The sequence below is a fragment of the Mastigoproctus giganteus genome, chromosome 3 (genome assembly GCF_048544385.1).
Source record: "Mastigoproctus giganteus isolate SK-2022 chromosome 3, ASM4854438v1, whole genome shotgun sequence".
Lineage (NCBI taxonomy): Eukaryota > Metazoa > Arthropoda > Arachnida > Uropygi > Thelyphonidae > Mastigoproctus > Mastigoproctus giganteus.
The window spans coordinates 77,424,209-77,448,364 of NC_143577.1; the positions used below are offsets into that span (position 1 = coordinate 77,424,209).

General features: G+C 39.0%; 1 protein-coding gene across 1 annotated transcript in view; it reads left to right on the plus strand.

Annotated features, from left to right (window-relative positions):
- Positions 1-5,646: 5,646 nt before the first annotated feature.
- LOC150088095 (MAP kinase-interacting serine/threonine-protein kinase 1-like) overlaps positions 5,647-24,156 on the plus strand; it is a 183,230-nt gene continuing 164,720 nt past the window's right edge. The window contains exon 1 of the mRNA XM_090369338.1: positions 5,647-5,758. The gene's annotated coding sequence lies outside the window, so the exon portion shown is untranslated. The remainder of the gene's footprint in view (positions 5,759-24,156) is intronic.

The window sequence follows — 24,156 nt, forward strand, 5'->3', positions numbered from 1 at the left end:
TTTATTCAGATACAGCTATGTATTCCTGATGCATTTGCACTATATTTATACATAGTCTAGACTCCTTCATAGCTTGAGGCTTATGCCCTAAACGCTTGAGTCTAAATACATGATACACCATCAGGCATCTCTCATATTGTGGAGTTATACTTCATAACTGTTTTGCCATCATTCGGGTACCTACCCACCCACCGAAGAAGGGCCAAATAGCCCTGAAACGATGCCGTCTGGGTGGTGGTATCCATCTGAGAATAAGTAACATTAGTCTTCTCCTTAGGTGAAGCGTTACTTATTCGAAGTAGTGCAATATCATGGTAACTCGTTGTGAAGGTATTCACAATATGAGATATAACTTAAAACGATGCCGTTTTATTAATAATCTGATTTATTCAGATACAGCTATGTATTCCTGATGCATTTGCACTATATTTATACATAGCACTGGTAAAACTTGAGAACTGGGCAGCCCTGCACAACCTTACCATTTCAGGAGAGAAAACAAAGTCCATACTCCTTAAAGGCAGGCTACAAATCACAAGACCACCTACAATAAAATTAAACTTTATGCCCATACGGCTGCACGCTGAAGTCAAGCTCCTAGGTATCTTCTTAGACTCGGGGCTTACCTTCCACCACCACCACCTAAAGTATCTAGCCAACAAAATTCAAAGGTACAGTGCTATGATAAGGCGGGTCAGCAGGGCAGACTGGGGGCTGAAGTACAAAGCTCTTAACGTGCCAATTGTGTGTTATGGTGCCTCCATCTGGTACCGAAAAGCCATCCTAGCAAGAAATAAACGTAAGCTGGATTCAATCCAGAGATTCATGCTCCTTTCAATTTGCAGGGCATGCCGCACCGTCAGCACCCCTGCTCTGCAGGTATTAACTGGATGTCAGCCACTATACTTAGAAGTGGTTAAAAGAGGGCTTTTTTATCACTTAAGGAAGGGAGTTCCAACCCAACTGCTAAATTTTTAATTTGACACCACAAACGGCACCAGGCAGGAAAGACAACGGATAACCAAACATCTACAAGAGATATGGCCACATGACTGGGACACTACAACAAAAGGGGCCATCACAAAACGATTCCTTCCATCCATAAGTTCAACTCACCCAGAACCTCCACCCTGGTTTTCGCCAGGCCTCCATGTGATCTTTGTCATCACCGGCCATGGATCCTTCCAACAAAAACTGACCGCCATGGAATCGAGAATGACCCACGTTGCCACTGCGGCGAAGAGGAGTCCTGGAGGCACCTCATGTATGAGTGCCCCAGCTACGACAACATTAGGCTTAAATTCCTCACCACAATACAGAGAAACCCTCGCAATCAAGAATCCACTCTGCTACTCGAGGAAGATACCTATAAGGCATTAACCACCTACGCGCAAGAACCATTTGCACTTAGACGAGCTAATATTGCAGAACTCAGAGCCCAAGAACTAAACCGGACCGGCGTGGGATAACTCTCCATTCCCCCGGAAAAACGCAGACATAATCATGCAAACCCTAATAGGGTAGGATCCATTGCAGGCACCATCCAAGGTGCGGGATGCTGGCACTCCTCGGAGTGCGGGATTTAAAAGTCATCGCAAACCGAAATGGGTAGGATATACTGTTGGCACCGATCTAGGTGCGGGATTGCTGGCACTGACCTCAGTGCGGGATCTACAGGCACTATGCCATTGGCAATTACACAGGGGCACCTGTCCCCTGTGACTTTTAAAGCCACACTCTTTCCTATACTTCGCCTAAATTAGGGTGGATTTATTCTCCCCTGTCAACCCACCCAAATTCATTCTCCCTCAAATCCTCTCTTTTTCTATGCCTCTCTCTCTCTCTCTCTCTCTCCCTTTTTTTTAAAATTTATTTAATTATTATTATTATTTTTTTAATCTGTTACTTTATTTTATTTATTTTTTTTATTTATTTATTTATTTTTATTATTTTTTATTTATTTATTTTATTTATTTATTTTATTTTATTTTATTTTTATTTATTTTATTTATTTTTTTATTTTATTTTATTTTATTTTTTTTTTTTTTGTCTCCGTCAGGAAGCTCAGGCAACCCTGGCGGAGGCCAGCCAGAGTATAATGGGCAGGCTGGCTCACCTCCCAGTGGTGGTGGCGGGCAACGTGGGGTTCCCTTAGGGGCCTTGCGGCTAAGCAGCCAGAGACAGAACAACAGAACACAGCACAACTCTGTCACAAACCAGACACCACACTTTTTCTGGCTTTTACAGAGATTCTGTAAATTCTTCACAAAGTACCATGGTGCAGATGTGGGAAACCACCGGTGGCGCCTTCCACAAAACACTATGCCACTATGTAGGTATGTACAGTATATGTGTGGGTTGTGTTGAATGTTGAGTGCCGGCACCTGGTATTTCGCAGCCAGGGGGGGCAGAGGACACCTGGTCCCCTGCACCCTGACTCCCATCCCGAGCCACGTGGAGGCAGCCAGGATCAATAAATGATTTCTTATCACTAGACTCTTACTGGGGCTGTCAGGCAAATCTGGGAACCCCAAGGTATTCAAGGAAAGGAAATGGGATTTAGGTGGAATAGTATGGGAAATGGAAGGGAAGGAAAGTGGACAGAAAGCAAGGGAAAGAAAGAAAAGACATCCCCTGAATAATAAGAGAGAAGTATGAAAAAGTTTACAGAAAAGAAACATATAGTGGATCGATTTTAACACATCCTTAAACACCTAAAAACCTTAAAACTAAAACTACAATGTTTTATGGTGCAGAACATAGCTATTTACATATATGCACCCAAAAAACCTTAAACCAAAACTGCAATGTAAAACCTTAAAACTAAAACCTTAAAACCAAAACTACAATGTTCTATGGTGCAGAGCTAGCAACATAGTTATTTACATATACCGTATACACCCAAAAACCTTAAAACCAAAACTACCATGTGTTATGGTGCATTGCTAGCAACATAGCTATTTACATACATACAATTCTTCCAGTCTGCTAACTGCAGACAGAGTCAGAAATTCTCTTTTAACTCAATTCTAGACCACAAGAATAACAACACAACCTGTTGTCAACTTAAAACATGGTTCACAATCAAAGCAAAAAGGGGATATTGAAATTAAACTTCCGTTCACTCTATTTGGTTCATGATAATCTCTTTCTCTTTCCAATGTTAAAAATGAAGTTGAACGCTTCAGCACCTCCAGCTGTGATTAGACAACCGTCATAATCTCGAGCTGGACTACCTGCATCTGTCACAGTCCTTCATAGGACTGTTAAGTCTTCCTCTGTGCAGAAATCCATTATACGTATTGTACCATCCTATTATCATAGGATATGTTACATCGTTTCTATTTTTACTTTGTTTTGCGTATATACTACATGTAATATTTTTTCTACGTAGCATCTACGTACTTTGTAAACCCCTGGTAACTTGTTGTGATGGGAATAAAGATTATTTATTTATATATACAATGTGGGTCTCCTATGATCCCTAAAATTTACCCCCAGGGGCTCACATCTGGTATGGGCTTGGCACACCCAGAGTCTTGAGCTGGATATTATCATTCTTCTCTCTCTTTCTTGTGATTCCCTTCTATATCTCTATTTCAACCCAAAGGTCGCGGGTTCGAAACCGCCTCGGGCTTGGATCAGAGTACTGCAAAAACCTTGGGAGGTGCATTATAGCCACAGAAGCCGATGCGCCAACTAATCATCCAAGTGCGCCTTAATCCCAAAAACCGGGAACACTACTTACTGGAAGATGAAGCCTCATATATAGCGTTCACCAAGTTTGCCCAGAACCTGTATGCTAGACGCTTGACCATTCCTCTGCCTGCAAACTTCGAATAGATGTGTCAAACAAAGCTTCTCAGAGACCCCCAACCAGATGTCAGGTTTGACTGCTTGATCCTTCATGCAAGACAAAACTGGAACTCTTATGAGAAGTGAGAAAACTCCACTTCCCAGAACATTGACTACCGGATGGGACAACAGTCCCATGAATGACTCCCAACTGTGACATTTTGCACAACCTGTTCAGCCAAACCAACATTGGATCGCCTCTGCTGGGCCTCAAGTTTTTCTGGATGGTGCGGACCTGACCCTGCGGTCTGGTTTGCTCCCACCCATGCACACAGGCCACATTGGCAACCTGAGCCAGCTCTCTTGTCTGGCTCACTGTCTCACCTCTTCCTGGCAGGTGGGGAGGGGACAGTAAACTGTCCCCTCCCCACCCTACCACCCTATTTCTTCCCTCTGGTCGGGCATGGGCATACCCCACTGTAAACTGGAGTTGCCTTCCCTTTCGGCTCCATATTTCTGTCTATTTGCCCCCCCCCCAGTCTTCAGCCTTCACCCCGCTCTATCTGATAGCAACTTGAACACGCCCCACACAATCTAAAATCACCAATCTAAATTAATTTTGCCCAACATTTTGGACTTCTAGCGCTCCCCGCGACGCGTACGCGATTTTTTTTTTTTTTTTTTTTTTAAGGTCCTAGCCACTGAAATCTTAGGAAATTAGGTGGCAGGACCTGCCAGAGTGAACTATATACTAGTGAGTACCTGGTCTGCCACCACGGGGCTAAAGTGGGACAACGTCGGGCCTCAGTAGGGGTCTGGCGGCTAAATGACCAGATGAACAACGGTACAAGGCATCAAATATATACAAAGTCCATACACTTTTAAATCTCTGGCTTTTCCAGTCAACTGGTTCACCCACAATGTAAACTACGCGGAGATGGGGGAAACCCCTGGTGCCGCTTGACCCTAAACACACTTTACACTTTACCCAAAAAAAAAAATAAAAAAAAAATATCTCTATTTCTCTCAGGAGTAACCCAGAAAATTTTTTTTTTTTTTTTTTTTTGGCTGGTGCAGCAAAAGCCTCAGGCTCACTTACACCATATGGCTAATAATAATAATATTAATAATAATACCATAAACTGGTGCCTGTCCAGCTCTCGGGGTTGTTGGATCTGAGGTGCCCTGCTATACTACAAACCTTATATTGTAATTGATATTCAGCACAGTAGGAAATAAATATATTTCTTTATAATTCCCAAGTTAGTGAACGCGTACAATGTAAATGGTAAACAAGATTCTAACGTTGTCACCTAACTTACTACCCTGTATTATGTACTGCAACAAGTCGTGTATTCTTTGGTCGGCGACGCGAAACTTTCTCAACAAAACGTAGCAGCGTCGAAAAACTTGCCTTCTATTTTTCATTAATATAAGATTTCAATGTGAAAATTAAGGAAAGTCCGCTATAAGAAAATTCTGTTTTATATGCATTTTATTTTTAGCCCGGGGGCTCACATCTGGTGAGTATGGGCTTGGCAAACCCAGGGTCCTGAACTGGATATCATCATTCTTCTCTTTCTTGGTGATGCCTTCTACTTCTCTCTCTCTCTCTCTCACACACACACACACACAGGGGGTAACTCGGGAATTTTTTTTTTTTTTTTTGGCTGGTGCAGCATAAGCCTCAGGCTTCCTTGTACCATATGGCTAATAATAATAATAATTAAAAATAATCATTCCCACTGTCGCAATTATGCGAACTTACTAACCGGTAAGCTGAAACTGGTTGTTGTCCTTACCCACGTGATTTGATGTGAGTTTGACGTCATATACTCATAACAGCCCTATCGTCGGAATGTTATATTCAATTATTATATTTTCTCTGAGCTGTTCGGCTGTAAATTTAAGAAATATGTGTCGAAATTGTAGATAGAAAACAATGGACGAGGATTTCGAAGAGGTAGTCATTATTTTCCCGTAATAAAAACGCTAAAAGAATTAAACCCATCTCCCCATCAACTGCATTTCTTCTCCACCTCTCTGTATACTGTTGAAATTTTTGTAGTCGGATTCCGCCATTCAAATACAGTACTCTTTTCTGTAAAAGTATTCGACCCTTCACGCGATTTTTTTTTTTTTTATCTCAAAGAAGTTGCACGTTTCATCACCTATACTTCGCTGCAATTATTATTAGCCATAAGGTGCAAGGAAGCCTGCGGCTTATGCTGCACCAGCCGAAAAAAAAAAAAAAAAAAAAATTCCCCGAGTTACCCTGAGAGAGAGAGAGAATCAGAAGTAGAAAGGAATCACCAAGAAAGAAGACCATATTCACCAGATGTGAGGCCCTGGGAATAATCGACGGTTCGAAATAAAAGGGGCCAAATCGTTGAAAGTACAAAATATCAGGGCACATTTCTTTAGCTTTCATTAAGAAATTATTTCCTATAAATGATTTCTTATCATAATCTTTTAAAGTTATTTTGTAATTGGAAACATTCGCATTAGATTTATAGACAGGGCCGTGGAAAAGGTGGACAGGATGACTGCTAATCACCTGGGTATTGACAGTGAAATTTTAACACTTCAGTTAGAGGCCTGCAAAATCTACAGTTCATCTAGTTCTGAAGATAATGTTGCACAATTGTATTTATAAAAATAGTTTTAAACCATTGTTGGCCTTGGGACCTCTGGCAAATCCACATTTTCCATGGAAAACCAATATCAAAACTGCAAAGTGCTGATTGCATATATTTCACCATTTAAATTATTATATATATATATAAAAAAAAATGATCAGTTGCCACTACAACTATGCAAAATCAGTTGGGCGATTCAACAGTATAGAGAAAAGACTGTGATTATTATATGCAGGGCATTGCATTGGGATGGTTTTCATGGACAAGATGTGGCCCACATCTGTGAACACAGAAGTCAATGATCATTAATATTTAAAATGGTGTGTTCACAAAGACAGGACATTGGAAGGGTGGAAATTTATGTTCTGGAGTGAAGAATATACAATGTTTCAATCTAATGGAAGAATTTGGTTCTAACTTTTGCATCACCTTTTTATGAACTTGTTCTGGCAGCTGCAAAACAGCTGCCAGAACAAGTTCATAAAAAGGAGGGAGTTTCTATAAAGTATGCCCAGGAGAGTTAAAGCTGTCATAGAGCCAATGGTGACTGAACTATGTATGGGGATTTTGAATTTAGAGCCCTTTTTTTTGTACTTTTAATTCAAAAACCAGTATATTTTGTCACTCTACTTGGGTGCACAAATATTTTGGTCACAGCGGGTTTACCAGCATGATACAAAGGTTGGCAGGGTTGTTAATGACAGTATGCTACTGCAACAAGATCTAGAAATGTTGGGCACATGGGCTGAGGACTGGCAACTTAACATTGACAAATGCAAAGTACTGTATATGGTTAGCAGTAATGCACCAACTGTGCGAAATTATACTCAAGGTAGTGGAGAATGAAAAAGACCTGGGGTAATTGTGCAGTCAGATATGAAATTTTCTGAGCAGTGCAGACAGAATGCCAGAGCAACTCATGAGGTCTTGTTAATGATATACAGGAATTTTGCTAGTAGGAATAAGGTGATTATCCCTTTGTATAAGGCAATGGTCAGGCCACTTGAGTATTGCATAAAGGTCTGGTGGCTTCATTTTAGGAAGGATGTAGAGCTGCTGGAATGAGTACAGAGAAGGACAATGAGATTGGTGAGGGAACAAAGGGATGCTGTTATCAAGAAAGGCTTAAGTTCTGCAAATTGCAGAGTCTGCAGACCAGGCACCTGCAAGTTGATCTGATTGAGTTGTGTAAGGCTTTGAATGGTTTGAGCAAGCTCAGTGTGGATAGGATTCTACCTCTTACTCAGATTGCACACTTGAGGGGGGCATAAATTGAAATTGAGGAAAGACAGTTGCAGAATAGAAGTGCTAAAAATTGCCTTTAGCCAGCAGGTGGTTGATTGCTGGAACAAAATTCCATCTATCATTGTGAAGTTGATAGCTTAAATAAATTCAAGGAAGTACTGGACAAACTTTTGGATCAAATGGATAGGTGAAATGGGAAGTGTTTTTTTTTTCTTTCTGGCTGATGCAGTGTAAGCTTGCTTTCTTGTATCATATGCCACTACTAATGCTAATAACTAGTATTGTATGAACTAGTATTGTATGGGTTTTAAATGAGCACAAGTAGTTTCTTCACATATTATTGATGAGATGGAGTGGGGGCTAGATTTTGTAGTTATATTACTGTTTGGTCTTCTAGCTTGTGTATAAATTTAATTTGTATTATGGAAATCTATTATGATAAATGTATATTGAAACTTGCAGTAATTATCCATAGTCCTAGTTGGATTTTATTTGTGCACACATAAAAAAAAAAAAAAAAAAGTGTCTATTGAGAAGCTGTTCACCACTGCAGGAATAATGTTACTGTGAAAGCAGAATCCCTTGTAGAACATGTAGTGTTTCTTCATCAGTAAAATTCTAAGTATATAAACAGAGTGAATTCTCATTAGGTTCTGTTATCTGTATATTAGGATTATTATATTCACATAGTATGGAGCTACTGCCATTTTTCCATCTTATATAATCTCTGTAGTCCCTGCTCTGATTTGCAGCATATTCACTATTGAGCTATATGGCATTAAATTAGCTATAGATGAACTTACATGATTTTTTTCCCCTGTGACTCTTTTTTTCAGTCACTGGCTTGTCACACAGAGGATGAATGGGCTAGCGTTAGAAGTCAAGTCCCTTGGGGATTAGTGCTTAAGCTGCTCCTCCCCTAATTTTCTTAAATTATGTATATAAAGGGATATATTGTAAGGCATGATCTCAAAATTTGTACATGATGTGAATTTAGGATAGGGGGTAATCATATAAGTGGCAACTATGTTTTAATGCTGAAAAATAGGCAGGATTTTTACTTGTGAAATTTTAACAACTCAAAAATTAACTTACACACTTCGTGGAGTTGAATTAAAAATTGTAGAGAAGGAAAAGGATTTGTGGATACAGGCAGAAATTAAGTTATCTACACAGTGCAGGCAAGTCAGAAGGAAGGCTTATGGTGTCCTCTCTCTCGCTGACTTGAGGAATTGCTTGTAGAGATAGGGAGGCTATAATTCTACTGTATAAGGCAATTGTGAGACTGTGCTTGAAATACTATAGGTATGGAAGCAACAAAAAAAAAAAAATCAAGTTCAGTGGTCTAAAGGGAGTCATACACACTTTGTAAGATTGGCAAAACTAATAATATAAGGAGGGACTGCAAATATATGGGCTATAGGGGTTTTTGTAACTAGGCATCTTTTGTGAGGGGGAAAAGTCTATGGTTTGTAAGGTTCTGAGGTGATAACAAAATTCTTTAAGGTGAAATTTGCATAATATTAACTCATAACTTTATTTTCCTCACATGCATACTTGCATGTGAGGAAAATAAAGTGTTTACTCCATTAAGGAGTAAAAAGTTATCCCATCTTTTCAGTGCTTTAGACAAGAAATAATTAAAAATTGTTCACTTTTTCATGCCCTCTTATTTTAAATCATTTCTGAACACATCTGTGAAAAATCCATTTTTTGTATTAAAAATGGATTTTTCACATTAAAATCCATTTTAAATATTTTAAATTATTTTTTGAAAATAAAACACCTCTATAGCTTTAGGCATGTTTTTTTATTCTCTCTTATTTCAATATTATCCCCATTACCATTTCTGATTAACAATGAGCAAAATGATAAAAAAACCTTCAACACAATGGACACAAGCCATACCATCAGGGTATGCTTCTCCAAAAATATCTTGAAATGCAGTTGGGTTAAAAAAGTGGCAGTTGAGATTTAACACTGATAAATGTAAGGTAGCAATAATCCCAGAATAACATACTATTTGGGTGTTACCAAATTCAAAGTACAGTAGTGGAATATGCAAAAGATGTAGGGGTATTTGTACAATCTCACATAAAGTTTGTTGAGCAGTGAAAACAGGCTGCTAAGCCATCTCATGGGGTTCTGACAACAATATACAGAATTTTGCTAGCAAGGTAAAAGCAGTGATTATGCCTGTTCATATAGGTCAATTAGGTAGTTAACTAGATTGCCAAAAATTCTCAGTACAATCTTCCATGTCAGTTGCTGGCAGCCAGCAACTGACAAGGCAATGGTTAGTCAGGGATGCAAAAGTGTGCCTTTACCAAAAAGAGACGTCAGCTCCACAAATTGCAAAATCTGGATCAAAGTAACCTAGTTGAAGTGTTTAAGGCTTTAAATGAGCTGATTAAACTAAATTCTTATGGCATCTTTACTCTTTCCAGATGCCAGAAAGTAATTGATTGTTGAAATAAGCTTCCACTAGGGTGTTGTGGAAGTGAGTAGATTAAAGCAAGATTGGACAAACTATTAGAAAGGATAGGCAAATAATGTGGGTAATGTTTTTTTTTTTTTTTTTTTTTGTCTCTTATATAAGCTCTACTTTTAGAGGTGTACAAAGCCTTGAATGGGTTGAGCATGCTCAATGCTGATGGGATACTGCCTCTTGCTCAGAATAATCACCTGAGAGGGCATAAATTCAAATTGAGGAAAGACAGATGTAGGATAGACGTGTGGAAATTTGCCTTTAGCCAGCGGGTAGTTGGATGGTGGAACAGACTTCCATCCCTTGTTGTGGAAGTTGATAGCCTAAATAAATTTAAAGCTCAGCTGGACAGGTATTTTGAACGAACGGAGGGGTGAAGTGGAAGGGTTTTTTTTTTTTTTGGCTGATGCTGCATAAGCTTGCTTTCTTGCATCATATGCCTCTGCTAATGCTAATACTGATATTTAAATCTAAAAGACACCTTGCATGGTTAGACTTGATTTATTTTTCAGTTCAGTGCATTTACATGAAGGTGACTTTTCTGGTGTGAAAATTATTGAATTAAAAAACAAGTCAGCTGATATACATAACTGAATGATACGGTAATTTAAATATTAAAATTTCTTATTAGGTCTCTCCATTAGGATTTCATAAAAATGAAATGCAGTAGTACCTCATAACTACAGCTGCATTCTCAGGCCTAGTACATGATTTTTGAAAATATCAGTTTTTTGAACATTATGCACATGATCTAAATATTCAGGAGTAATTCCTATTAGATCCAGCAGCTGTAGCATATTCTTAATATTTGAAAATTACACTTTTTTTGTAAGTTATGCACATGGTCTAAGTATTCAGCGATAAACAGAGTGAATCGTCAAGTGAGCTGATAGCATAATGCAGCCACATGATCAGGGACAAAATCTAAATTTTACTGATGTGAATTTGAGAAGGGTATGTTTTTTGCTAAATAAACAGCCTAAAAATATTGTTGAGAATTACATTTGAATATTTTTGTTAGATACATTAGGTCTGAACCCTATAATCTCTGTAGAGTGATAGCTGTCATGCTGTTCCAATGGGCACAGCATGACAGCATGCTGTTCCAATGGGCTTCTGCTTACCTAAGTAATAAAGGTTGTGGGTTCAAATCCCTCATGGGATATGGTTGTTGCAAATGTCCAATATTTTTTAATATGAGGTATAACTGCAATACCAAGTGCTATTTTGTGAACTAATATTGAATGTTATGCAAAATCAATGATTTTGTATATTTTAAATACAAAATAACAGTGAATACTAGGAAAATAATGATGTACTAATAACTGTGACGTTCTACGAAATCTTTAAAACAGAAATTGGTATTTAGCAGTTATTAATGGAATAAATCCATAAATCCAGAACCAGCACCTATTTTACCTCTGCCTTTGTATAATTGACTGTCTTCAGAGAAACAGGTTGCTTCCGTAGCCAGGTGGGCAGGAGCAGCAGTGCTTAGCACACGCTTCTTGATTAGATCGGGGTTCGAGCCCGTGACCACTAAATACGGAGGATGCGGAAAGGTCAGGGCATGACCACCGCATATCCCCCAAGCAATATGGCCTTAGTTGCTAATGCTCCTAAAAACCAAATAACAAACAAACAAACAATCAGAGAAACATTCAAAAAATGTCAGATTTATTAGGTTCTGCTGTAACTTTAGTGGTTCCATAAGAATATTTCTGTTTAGTGTATTTCATTGTTAACAATATTATTATGATGAAATTATAATTTATAAACAGATATCAGTTTTTTTCATTGGAACTTAAGTGGCTGTAGCTCACTTAAGTTGACCAATGACTTAGCATTAGTAGAGGCATATGATGCAAGAGAGCAAGCTAATTTAGCATCAGCCAAAAAAAAAAAAAAAAAAAAAACCCCTTCCCATTTTACCCACCATTTACTCCAAAAGTTTGTCTAGATCAGTCTTGAATGTATTTAAGCTATCAACTTCCACGACAACAGATGGAAGTTGGTTCCAGCAATCAACCACCTGCTGGCTAAAGGCAAATTTCCACACATCTATTCTACAACCGTCTTTCCTCAATTTGAATTTATGCCCCCTCAGGTGCAGAATCTGAAAAAGAGGAAGAATCCCATCAACATTGAGCTTGCTGAAACCATTCAAGACGTTATACACCTCAAATAAAATCACCTGGCAGTGTTTAGTCCCCAGACGCTGCAATTTGCAGAACTTAAGCATTTCTTGGTAAGAGCAACCCTTTATTCTACTCACCAATCTCATTGCACCTCTCTGTACTCATTCCAGCAGCTCTACATATTTCCTAAAATGAGGCCTCTACATCTGTATGCAGTACTCAAGGTCTAGCCTGATCATCACCTTAAACAAAGGGATAATCACCTCCTTATCCCTGCTAGCAAAATTCCTGTATATCATTTATAACACTCCATGAGCTGCTCTGGCAGCCTGTCTGCACCGCTGAGAAAACTTCATATCTGACTGCACAATTACCCCCCAGGTATTTTTCATACTCCACTACCCTGCATGTAGTACCACACAGTTGGTATGTTACTCTGGAGTTACTACTACACATGTGCAGTACTTTGCATTTGTCAATGTTAAACTTCATTTGATACCTCTCAGCCCATATGCTCAACTTTTCTAGATCCTGTTGCAGTACTGTACTGTCTAGCAACCCTAACAACCTTCATATCATCTGCAAACTTCAACATTAAGCTTGATATACCTTCATCAGTATCATTCATAAATACAGAAAACAACAGTGGTCTCAACACGGACCCCTGGGGAGATACTACTAAATAACATTAGTCCATGAAGAGCAGCGTCCATTGATTACCACTCTGTCTTCTCCCACTCAACAATCCTTTTACTCATTGTAGCAACTTGCCATTAATGCCATACTGCTCCAACTTGTACAGTAGTCTTCCATGTGCAACAGTATCAAAAGATCTAAAACTTAAAAGATCTAAGGCTCAAGTTTCATTGACAGTTGGAATTTTTTCTGTTGCTGCTTTTCACTCAATAAGTTAGTTGGTAGGTTTTTTATGCTTTTCAGAACTTGTAGTTTTTTTATGTTGGAGCAACTAGTGTTTCACCTTGAAAATGGAAAAACTGATCTTGAGAATATATGATCTACAGATATCATGGCCTCGTACTAAGAATGAAAAATGCTGCTGTGTAAATTATGAATAATTTTTTGAATGGCAGTTGCTATTTTTTTGTGTACAGGCTGAATAATAATAAACAAAAATAAACATCAGTAAAAAAACATGAAGTAGAAATAGAAAAAGTAGAAAAAAGTAAGGGGAGGGGGGAGGAGAATATGTTTTGCATGAAGTGTTAGGGCCTTCAACAGTGATTTTGGGGTTTTATAAACTAGGTCTAACAATCTCAAAAATCTGCTGTTGAAAAAAAAAAAAAAAATTGGCCAAAACACAAAGTATTCTCCCCTCCTCTTACTTTTTTTCCTTCTTCTATTTTTCTATTTCTATTTTGTGTGTTTTTACTATTTATTTTCTTTTTATTTTCTGTTTATTTTCTTTTTATTTTCTTTTATTATTATTCAGCTTGTATTCAAAAAAGCAGCAACTGTTGTTCAATAAATTATTCATAATTCATGCAGAGCAGTGTTATTTCATACTTAATATATCCCATTACCTGTGTGTGGAAGATTGCCCTTTAACTCCTAAAGGGCAATCAATATTATTATGTCATGGCCATAGGTATGTGTAATAATGAGTTTAATTGCTGCTCTCAGGATTGTGGTGTAAATTTGGTGCATTATTTATTAAAAATATTATTATAATTATTATTAAAAATATTAAAAAATATTAAAATTTATTATCATTATTATTGAAAATATGGGCAATTTGTGCCATATTTTTCATACAGTATGCCTGACAAAGGACTATTTTGCAACAGACAATTATTGTTAAACACATAGGTCTGCAGATGGTCATGGCTCTTGTCTTCTTATACAAATGAGCATTTAGTTTATAATTGTAGGAGTCAGTAGCGTAGCTACCTTTTTTTTTGGACCTGGAGGCAAAGAACATGTTCAGTCTCCTACTTAATTAATGAAAATTGCAAAAAGAGGAGACAGCCAAAGATGCCGGGGCCCCTAAAGGGCCCGGCAATTGCCTTGCCTGCCTACATGCTAGCTACGCCATTGGTAGGGGTTGCTCTTTATATTTCTATTTAAAGCCTAATTTTTCTTGCTTTTCTCTCATCAAATTTTTTTTTTTTTAAATTCCAAGCTATTTGTCAAATGGTCTCCAAAATCGGTGTGAAATAACAGTGTATAAAAAAAAAAAAAAAAAAGAACAGTTATGGGGCCTGATTGGGTCTAATTAGCTGAATTGGACTGAAACTGGCCTTGACCCACATTTTACTTTTTAGACTTTGTTACTGCTGACTTCATGTTCCCAAGACAGCATAAATGTTGGCATTAAATCGCGAAGTACCATCTAGAGAACTGTTGCCCAAGCAGTAGCTTTTTTAAATCAAACTATGTTATGGCCCAGGATGTTTCGCCAAAAATACAAGCCAAATATTAGCATTAACATTAGTAGAGGCATGAAAACAAGAATATGATGCAAGAAAACAAGCTTATGCAGCATCAGCAAAAAAAAAAAAAAAAAAATTCTCCCATTTCACCACTCCACTTTAGGACAAATGCCTGTCCAGCTCAGCCTTAAATTTATTTAGGCTATCAACTTCCACAACAAGAGATGGAAGTCTTGTTCCACCAGTCAACACCTGCTGGTTAAAGGCAAATTTCCGTAGATCTATTCTGCAACTGTCTTTCCTCAATTTGAATCTATGCCCCCTTGGGTTCTTAATCTGAGAAATAGGAAGAATCCCATGAGCATTCAGCTTGCTCAACCCATTGACCTCGCACGTGCCTACTCTCTAGGTGCTGAAATTTGCAGAACTTAAGCCTTTCTTAGTAAGAGCACCCTTTGTTCCCCTCACCAATCTTGTTGCCCTTCTTTGTACTCATTCTAGCAACTCTACATCCTTCCTAATATGAGGCCTCTAGACCTGTACACAGTACTCAAGGTGTGGCCTGACTATTGCCTTATACAAAGGGATAATCACCTTCTTGTCCCTGCAAGCAAAATTCTTATCATTGACAAGACTCCATGACTTTCCCTGGCAGCCCATCAGCACTGCTCAGAGAACTTCATATCTGACTGCACAATTACCTCAGGTCTTTTTCACTTTCCATTTTCCTGAGTGTAGTACCACATAGTTGGTACATTTCTCTTGGGTTATTGCTACCCATATGTAGTACTTTGCATTTGTTAATGTTAAACTTCAGTTGCTACTTGTCAGCCCATTTGCCCAACTTATCCAGATCCAGTTGGAGTAGCATACTGTCATTACTGCTGTTAACAACCCTCTCAACCTTTGTATCACCTGTAGAAAACAACAATGGGCCGAGCACTGGACCCTGGGGAACTCCACTAATAACATTAGTCCACAAAGAGCAGTGTCCATTGATTACTATTCTCTGTTGTCTCCCACACAACCATCCCTTTATCCATTGTAGCAACTTACCCTTAATGCCGGCCCCGAGTGCCAAGCGATAGTGACAAGCGATTTTCTTCCAGTGATTATAGAGTGATCTCCAAAGTGATATAGTTTCTTTATTTTCCAGTGCGGCTGTTATTTTATTTACTTGAAGTGGTTCTGTGCTTTAGAAGTCAAAAGTAAGAACCCAGAAAGGCAATCCACCTTTCTTTTCTTATTCTTTATATATATCACTAACCAAATCAACTAACTTAAACAACCGCTTGGTCACTGGTGGCACCGCTCCTGCCTCCACATGGCGGGGCCGGTAACCTGGGGGAAAAACCAACCCTAGGGGCGAAAAGGAGCAAAGATGGAAACAAGCGAATTTCCACGTTTAGAGCCAAAGTGCTCTCAACATGAACTTGACAATGACACCGACCATGACTTCTCTCTTTCAAAGAGACTTAAAAAAGACACTAGGAAGCAGGAATCTCCAGCTTTCCTAATAATACACTCTTTGTCATCCCAACCTGTGAGCAAGCTCTCACCTTTCATCATCCAGAGATGCCTAGAAAATGCTGCAGGTTCACCAAAAATGGTTAAACGTCTCCAATCAGGAGATCTACTAGTAAAGACTTGTTACTCAAGACATTCTGAGTTACTACTAAAACTTACTTCTTTAAGCGGAATACCGATTCAGGTCACCCCACACAACACACTAAATTCTTCCAAAGGAGTGATCTCTGAATGGGATCTATTATACGTTTCTGAGGAAGAAATTGTCCAGGAGCTAAAAGATCAAAATGTCTCTCATGCAAAACGTATCATGATCAGAAAAGACGGCAACTTAACTCCCACGCGAAACATAATCTTGACTTTCAGTACTCCAAATCTACCGGATTCTGTCAAAGCAGGTTACTTGAATTGCCGCATTAGGCCATATATCCCAAATCCACTCAGATGCTTTAAATGTCAAAAGTTCGGCCATTCTCAGACAGCATGCCGTGGAGACGCCATATGTCCAAACTGCAGCTGCAAGAATCACACAGCCGACCGGGCTAGCCGAGTGGGTAAAAAGTACCTGCCCGGCAACCCAAAGGTCACGGGTTCGATTCCCGCCTAGGGCTTGGATCAAAGTACTGCAAAAACCTTGGGAGGTGCAATATGGCCACAGAAGCCGATGCGCCAACAACTACCAAATCAAAAAAAAAAAAAAAAAAAAAAAAAAAGAATCACACACAAGCAGAATGCAAAGCTCCAACACCACAGTGTCCTAATTGTAGTGGCAAACATCCAGCCTACTCTAAAGACTGTGAACTGTGGAAGATAGGAAAAAAAATCCAAAAATATAAAATTGAAAATAAAGTCTCTTACCAAGAAGCGAAAAAACAGATCAACTTAAGTATGCCAAAACGCACTTATGCTTCTACCACTCTCAGACAGGAATCAGTGGCATGTCAGACTGAAGTATCCATCTCTCCAAATATATCAATATCAGACTGGGCAAGAACAGTACTCTTGATCCAGCATCCATCTAAACTGAATCCAACAGACCAAAGCAATAACACGCCACTCTCAATTCCAACCCAGAGACTTCCTCATCGTCAGGCAGCAGAAAATTTGCAAAAATCGTATTCTGCTGAGACGAAAGTATCAGGTCTAACAAGCATGGATACGGATGATTCTATCGGTCAAGAAGAACTGCTTGAAATACATGCAGAAGATGATATGGACGATAGCAATGAATCGGGACGCCCCACTTTTCCCCGAAAAGAAAAACAAAAACCGGACCTTCATAAACAGTCAACTTATAAAAAACAGTCAGATACACCTTCCACGAACAAAACCAAATAATGGAACACATCATTCAATGGAATTGTAGAGGTTTTCGTAGCAACATCGGTGATATTAATGAACTAATTCACTGCTTCAATCCGGTAGCTATGTGCCTACAGGAAACCAACTTGACTCCCCAAGTTTCCACTACAGTCAAAAATTACACTATTTACAGACAAGATAGATCTGACACTAATAGTGCTCATGGAGGAGTAGCCATCCTGTTGGACTCAAGAGTTCCTTCCAGATGCATTCCATTGCAAACCTCTTTAGAAGCTGTTGCCGCACGCATAGTAATTGGAATTACCGTTACATTGGTCTCAATTTATCTTCCACCTAATCGTCCATATTCTATTCAGGAAATCGAAGGTCTCGTGTTGCAACTACCAGTTCCCTTCTGTCTACTAGGTGACTTTAATGCTCACCACCCATTATGGGGTTCATCCAGCTTAGACAGGCGTGGAAAACTTGTTGAAACGTTAATAGATAGACAGGATCTAACGTTGTTAAATACTGGCGCTCCTACCTATGTTCAACTTCCTACCGGATCAACCTCTGCAATAGACCTTTCCATCTGCTCTCCAGTGCTCTATCCAAGTATCCAGTGGGCAACTCTTAACGACCCTCACAACAGCGATCATTTCCCAATAATATGCAAAGTTCAAACTTCCTGTTCATTACCAACAGACAATCCAGTAAAATGGAAATTTCCAAAGGCTGACTGGATAAAATATAGCATGCTTGTCTCATTCGACAACCATATCATACAGTGCTCTTCTATCAACCATGTTACTGAACATATTACAAACCAAATTCTAACAGCTGCAACCGCTGCAATTCCACAATACCAAGTCAGGAAAAGGCGAAAATTAAATTATTGGTGGAACGAAGAGTGCAACAATGCAAAAAAAGAGAAAAACAAAGCTTGGAATCAATTCCACAAACATCCAACCACTTCCAATCTTATTAATTATAAGCGACTTAGAGCAAGAGCCCGTTATATCAGACGGAAAGCAAAAAAAGAATCTTGGATTAAATTCGCTTCCTCAGTTAATAAAAATACAGACATCAGACTGATCTGGAATAAGATAAAATTGTTAAATGGCAAAATTCCTCCAACATCTACTCCACTAATTAACTGGAATGGACAGGAACTCTCTACTCCTGCAGAAATCGCAAATGCACTAGGAGCTGTATTTTCCCAGTTGTCCTCCTCAACTTCTTATGACCAGTCGTTTCAAAAAATTAAAGGTGTAACTGAAAAATCCAAACTGAATTTCACTGACAGATGTGCACTAAAATATAATCAACCATTTACCATGGTTGAACTTCAGCATGCTCTTACCAACACAAGGAATAGCGCTGCTGGCCCTGATGGGATATTTTATATAATGCTTAAAAATTTAAATACAAAGTCACAGTCATCACTGCTGTTCTTCCTCAATCGAATATTCACTGAACATACATACCCAAGCTCCTGGCGTCATTCCTACGTTCTGGCAATCCCAAAACCTGGTAAAGACTATTCTGTTCCTCAAAACTACAGACCAATTTCACTTACCAGCTGTCTGAGCAAAACCCTCGAAAAAATGATTCACAGCCGCCTGACTTGGTATCTTGAGTCCCAAAAGTTAATCAATAACAATCAATTTGGATTCAGAAAAAATCGATCATCATTGGACCTTATGATTAAAGCCGAAGCAAATATCAGAAATGCATTCATCAAAAAGGAGCATCTCGTTATGGTCTGTCTGGATATTGAGAAAGCTTTTGACGCCACATGGCGTTTTGGCATTTTAAAGGATCTACATTCTCTTGGCCTGAGAGGAAATTTGCCATATTTCATCCAAAATTTTTTAGAACAAAGATCCTTTCAAGTTCGTTACCGGGGAACTCTCTCTAAAAAGTTTGTTCGGGAAGAAGGAATCCCTCAAGGGTCCATTCTCAGCGCTACTCTATTCGCAATTAGAATTAATCACTTAACTGAAATTATTCCGAAAACAGTGGACTCATATCTTTATGCCGATGATCTAACAATCTCCTGCCACTCTCAAAACATGAACTACATTGAGAGACAATTGCAGATATCAATAAATCAGATCCAGATTTGGATGACACAAAACGGTTACAGACTATCCAGCCAGAAATCTACTGCCATTCATTTCTGCACCATGCGTAAAATGCATCCTGATCCTGAACTCCGATTAGATAGCCATCTTATTCCAATTGCGAATAGTATTCGTCTGCTTGGCTTAATTTTTGACAGTAAGTTAAACTATCATAAACACATTGAACATCTCCGGACAGCTTGCCAAAAGAAAATGAACATACTCAGAGCCTTATCAGCAACAACCTGGGGAGCAGATCGTTACACCTTGCTTCACTTATATAGATCCATAATTAGATCTCGTCTGGACTATGGCCCCCCTGTCTTCGATTCTGCTAGGGAAAGTACCTTATCTCGTCTGAACCCTATTCAACATTCAGCTCTAAGAATAGCTATAGGTGCGTTCAGAACATCACCAGTGCAAAGTCTTTATGTGGAAGCCTACGAAGCTCCTCTAAACATCAGAAGAAAGATGTTATTACTGAACTACGCAACCAAGGTCCAAAGCCAGTCGAACCATCCCAATTGGTCAATATTTAATGATCCGCCACTCAAGACCTTTTATAGAAACAAACCACAAGCAATTAGGCCTGCAGGTATTAGGTTAATGGAACTAGCAGAAAACTGGAACATACAACTCAAAGTCCACCAAGAACCTATAGATTACGTTCCTCCATGGTCTGTCATCATGCCGTGTTGTGATAATTATTTCCACCAATGGGGGAAACACTCTTTAACGAGTACTAACATCCAGCAACTCCACATTGCACATTTACAATGTTATCCCGACTTCGCGAAAATATATACTGACGGTTCAAAGTCCGAGAATGGATCAGGTGCAGCAGTGGTATTCCATGACACTATCACTTCTGTGTCACTTCCAACAGAATGCAGCAGTTACACCACTGAATTATATGCCATAAAGCTTGCTCTGGAAATCATTTTCCATCTCTCAATCGAAAAGAGCATAATCTACACAGACTCGCAAAGTGCCCTATTAGCAATGCAAAAGATTTCCCCATCTAGTCATCCGATACTACAGCAAATCAGATCAGAGTTGATTCGTCTCCGAGATCATCGGCAAAGCATTGTCTTCTGCTGGATCCCAGGCCATACTGGAATACCAGGAAACGAAATTGCAGATGATGCTGCCAAGCATCCATCCAGCACATCCGCAATGAATTTTCTGGTCCCGCTCAGTGACTACAAAATCCATATACGAAATATATGTAAGGAAAGATGGACACTACAGTGGCAAATGCAGATGCATAACAAACTCCTTGAAATTAAACCTATACCCCAATTATGGGCCTCCAATTTTCGCACAAACAGACAAGAAGAGGTTGTACTGGCCAGGGCCCGAATAGGCCACACCCATTTGACCCATCTATTTCTGTTATCAGGTAACGATCCTCCACAGTGTTCACATTGCCACAGGCCACTCACAATAAAACACATACTCCTGGAATGCACCTTGCATAACAACTCCCGTCTAATTTCATTCACTTCTCTGTCAAACTTACAAGAATTGTCACTTCGTCATATGATAGGCGAAAATTCAAACCTTACAGAATTTTTTTCCTTTCTGAAACGAATAGGTTTATATAACCAATTATAGAAGCTAATAAAATTAGTACTAACTACTATGATAGGTGCAATATGGCCTAAGTAGCCTTTGCACCAGAAAAATCCAAGCACAGCAACAACAACAACAACCCTTAATGCCATACCGGTCCAATTTGTACAGCAGTCTTCCATGTGCAACAGTATCAAAATTTTTCCTGAAATCCAAGTATATGATATCACAATTATTTTTTGCATCCAGTTCCTTTATGACCACATCATAGTATCCAATCAAATTGGTCAGACAAGACCTTCCTTAACAAACCCATGCTGTGTCTTAACTATTACTGCAGCCTTGTCTAGATGGTCCTGCAGTGCTTCTTTAACCAGTGACTCCATTATTTTCCCCGGAACACAGTTAAACTAACATGTCTATAGTTACTTTTGTCACATTATGAGCCCCCCCTTTGTGAAATGGTGATACATTTGCATATCTCAGTCCATGGGGACCTCCTCTAAGTCCAAGGAAACTCTCATAATTATGGGTTTGCTTACTTCCTTTGCTGCCTCCTTAAATATAACTGGATAGTTCTCATCCACTCCAGATGCCGTCCTTATTATTATTAGCCATATAGTGCAAGGAAGCCTGAGGCTTATGGTGCACCAGCCAAAAAAAAAATTTCTGAATTACCCCGAGAGAGAGAGAAAGAGAAGGGAATCACTAAGAAAAAGAAGAATGATGATATTCAGCTGAGAACCCTGGGTGTGCCAAGCCCGTACTCACCAGATGTGAGCCCCTGGGGTTACTTATGTTTAACTTCAACAATTTCTCCTTCACTTGCTCTCAGTTATTACAAAATAACTTAGCTCACTGTTAGAGTTTGATAAGCTTCTGGCATTCCCCTCCTTGAATAACTCCTCATGTATGAATGTGTAAGCAAGATACTCATTCAGTTTATCAGCTACCTGAGCATGATCATCAATAGTCAACCATACTATGTTAAGTAAGTTGTTCAATCTGATTCATCCCTTTCCTTCTAGAGTTCACATAAGTAAGGAACTCTTTGCTGTTTTTCTTTGCATCCTTTTCCAAAGATTTCTCATAATCTGCCTTTGCCAGCCTACCCTCCTTTGTGACTTGATTACAGACTATTTTATACATACCATAGGCTTCTGTGTCGCCTGATAATTTATATGCATTCCATGCATTTTTCTTCTCTGCCACAAGCCTCATTAATTCATCTGACATCCGTTTAGGCCTAAACTTTGAACGTTATTTCTTAGTTGGTATGAAAAGCCTAGTAGCCTTCAAGATTGGCTGGTGCAGCCAAGTCCCTGAAGGCTTCCCATTTAGAATTCAACATTGGTAACATCATCAGTTGATCCCACTGTATAGAATTTAGAAACTGTCTGAGACCTCTGTAGTCACCTCTACAAAAGCAAAAGCCCTTCCCTTTACCCTTGATGGCAGTTACATCTAGTAAATACCACATCAATACATTGTGATCACTGTCACCCAGTGGTTCCTTTATCTGCAAATTCTTAATGCATGAATAATCACTTCTGATTATGAGATCAAGAGTGTTACTCCCTCTGGTTGCTTCTCGAACATGTTGCTGTAGAAAACAGTCGTCCAATAAATCTACAAAAGTCTTGCTAGTGTGTAACACCAATCCACTAGTTCCAGTCAATATCTGGAAAGTTAATATCCCATTCTAACACATTCTGATTTTCTGGCCCACTCTATTTCTCTGCACAATTCCTCATCAGATTCTTTAGGCCTATAACACACACACCTGCTCTCATTTTCCCTTTCCCAGTGCTTATGTCACACCAAACTAAATCAATGTTGCATTGTCCACCAACATCAATTGGATGCACTTCCTTAGATTTTATGTATTTCTTAACTAACAGCATAATCCCTCCTCCCTTCCTGTCATTTCTATCCTTTCTGTACACATTGTACTCCCCAAATTCGAATTCTGCACTGCTTATATCTGTGTGACACCACTTCTCTGATGTCCCAACAATATCTGCCTTTGATGTCTTGACCAGCACTTCAAACTCATCAAATTTATTAACTATACATGCACCTGTTTCTACTCTTAGTTACCCTAACACAGCCCATGTATTTACTTGTTCCACTATGACTCCAAGCAGTCCTGGAAATCTCCAGCACTTTGCTTTCCAGGCTGCTGCTCATTCTAATAGAAACAGTGCCAGAATCACTTTTGCCTTTGCTTGCTGTCACTGTTAACCTTTTAGTCTATGTATTCCCCCCAAGCTTGCAGTCTTCTTACCCACCTAACACTGACTCGATAGCATTAAAAAATATTCTTGCACCCTTTTTATTTAAGTGTACCCCATCTCTGTAGAAACAGTCTCTCCTGTCAACAAGCACAGACCATGCTGAAAAAAATTCTACCTCATGAGCCTTGCACAATCTCTCCAGGGCCGAATTGATTGACATGGCTCTCATCATATACTCCCTCCTGGCATCTCTCTGCAGAATTGCAGACACTTTAACATTCAACCCTAACTCGTGACTTTTTTTTAACATTGACCTGTACTTGTTGAGTAAATCTGCAGATCTCTTACTCTTAATGCCATTAGTTCCAACGTGTACAACAATATCATCTTTTGTGCCCTTAAAAGATGATATCTGCACCTTAAAAGATGATATGGCTGCACATTTATTTATCTCTACTGCCATGATAAAAACTGTTCTAGAATGTCTTACACATATTTCTAATTTTCTATGTTTGTCTTAGCTGTAGCAAAATATTTTTTTACTTTCTTCTTATAGGATGTAGGGAGTTCTTTGGATTCTTTATCCCACTTAACAGAAATGATACATGATGATCTGAGCTTATGTTGGTAAACCAGTTAATCCAGAAAAACACAACTGTCATAAACAGAAAAATCAACTACTTGTATTCAGTGG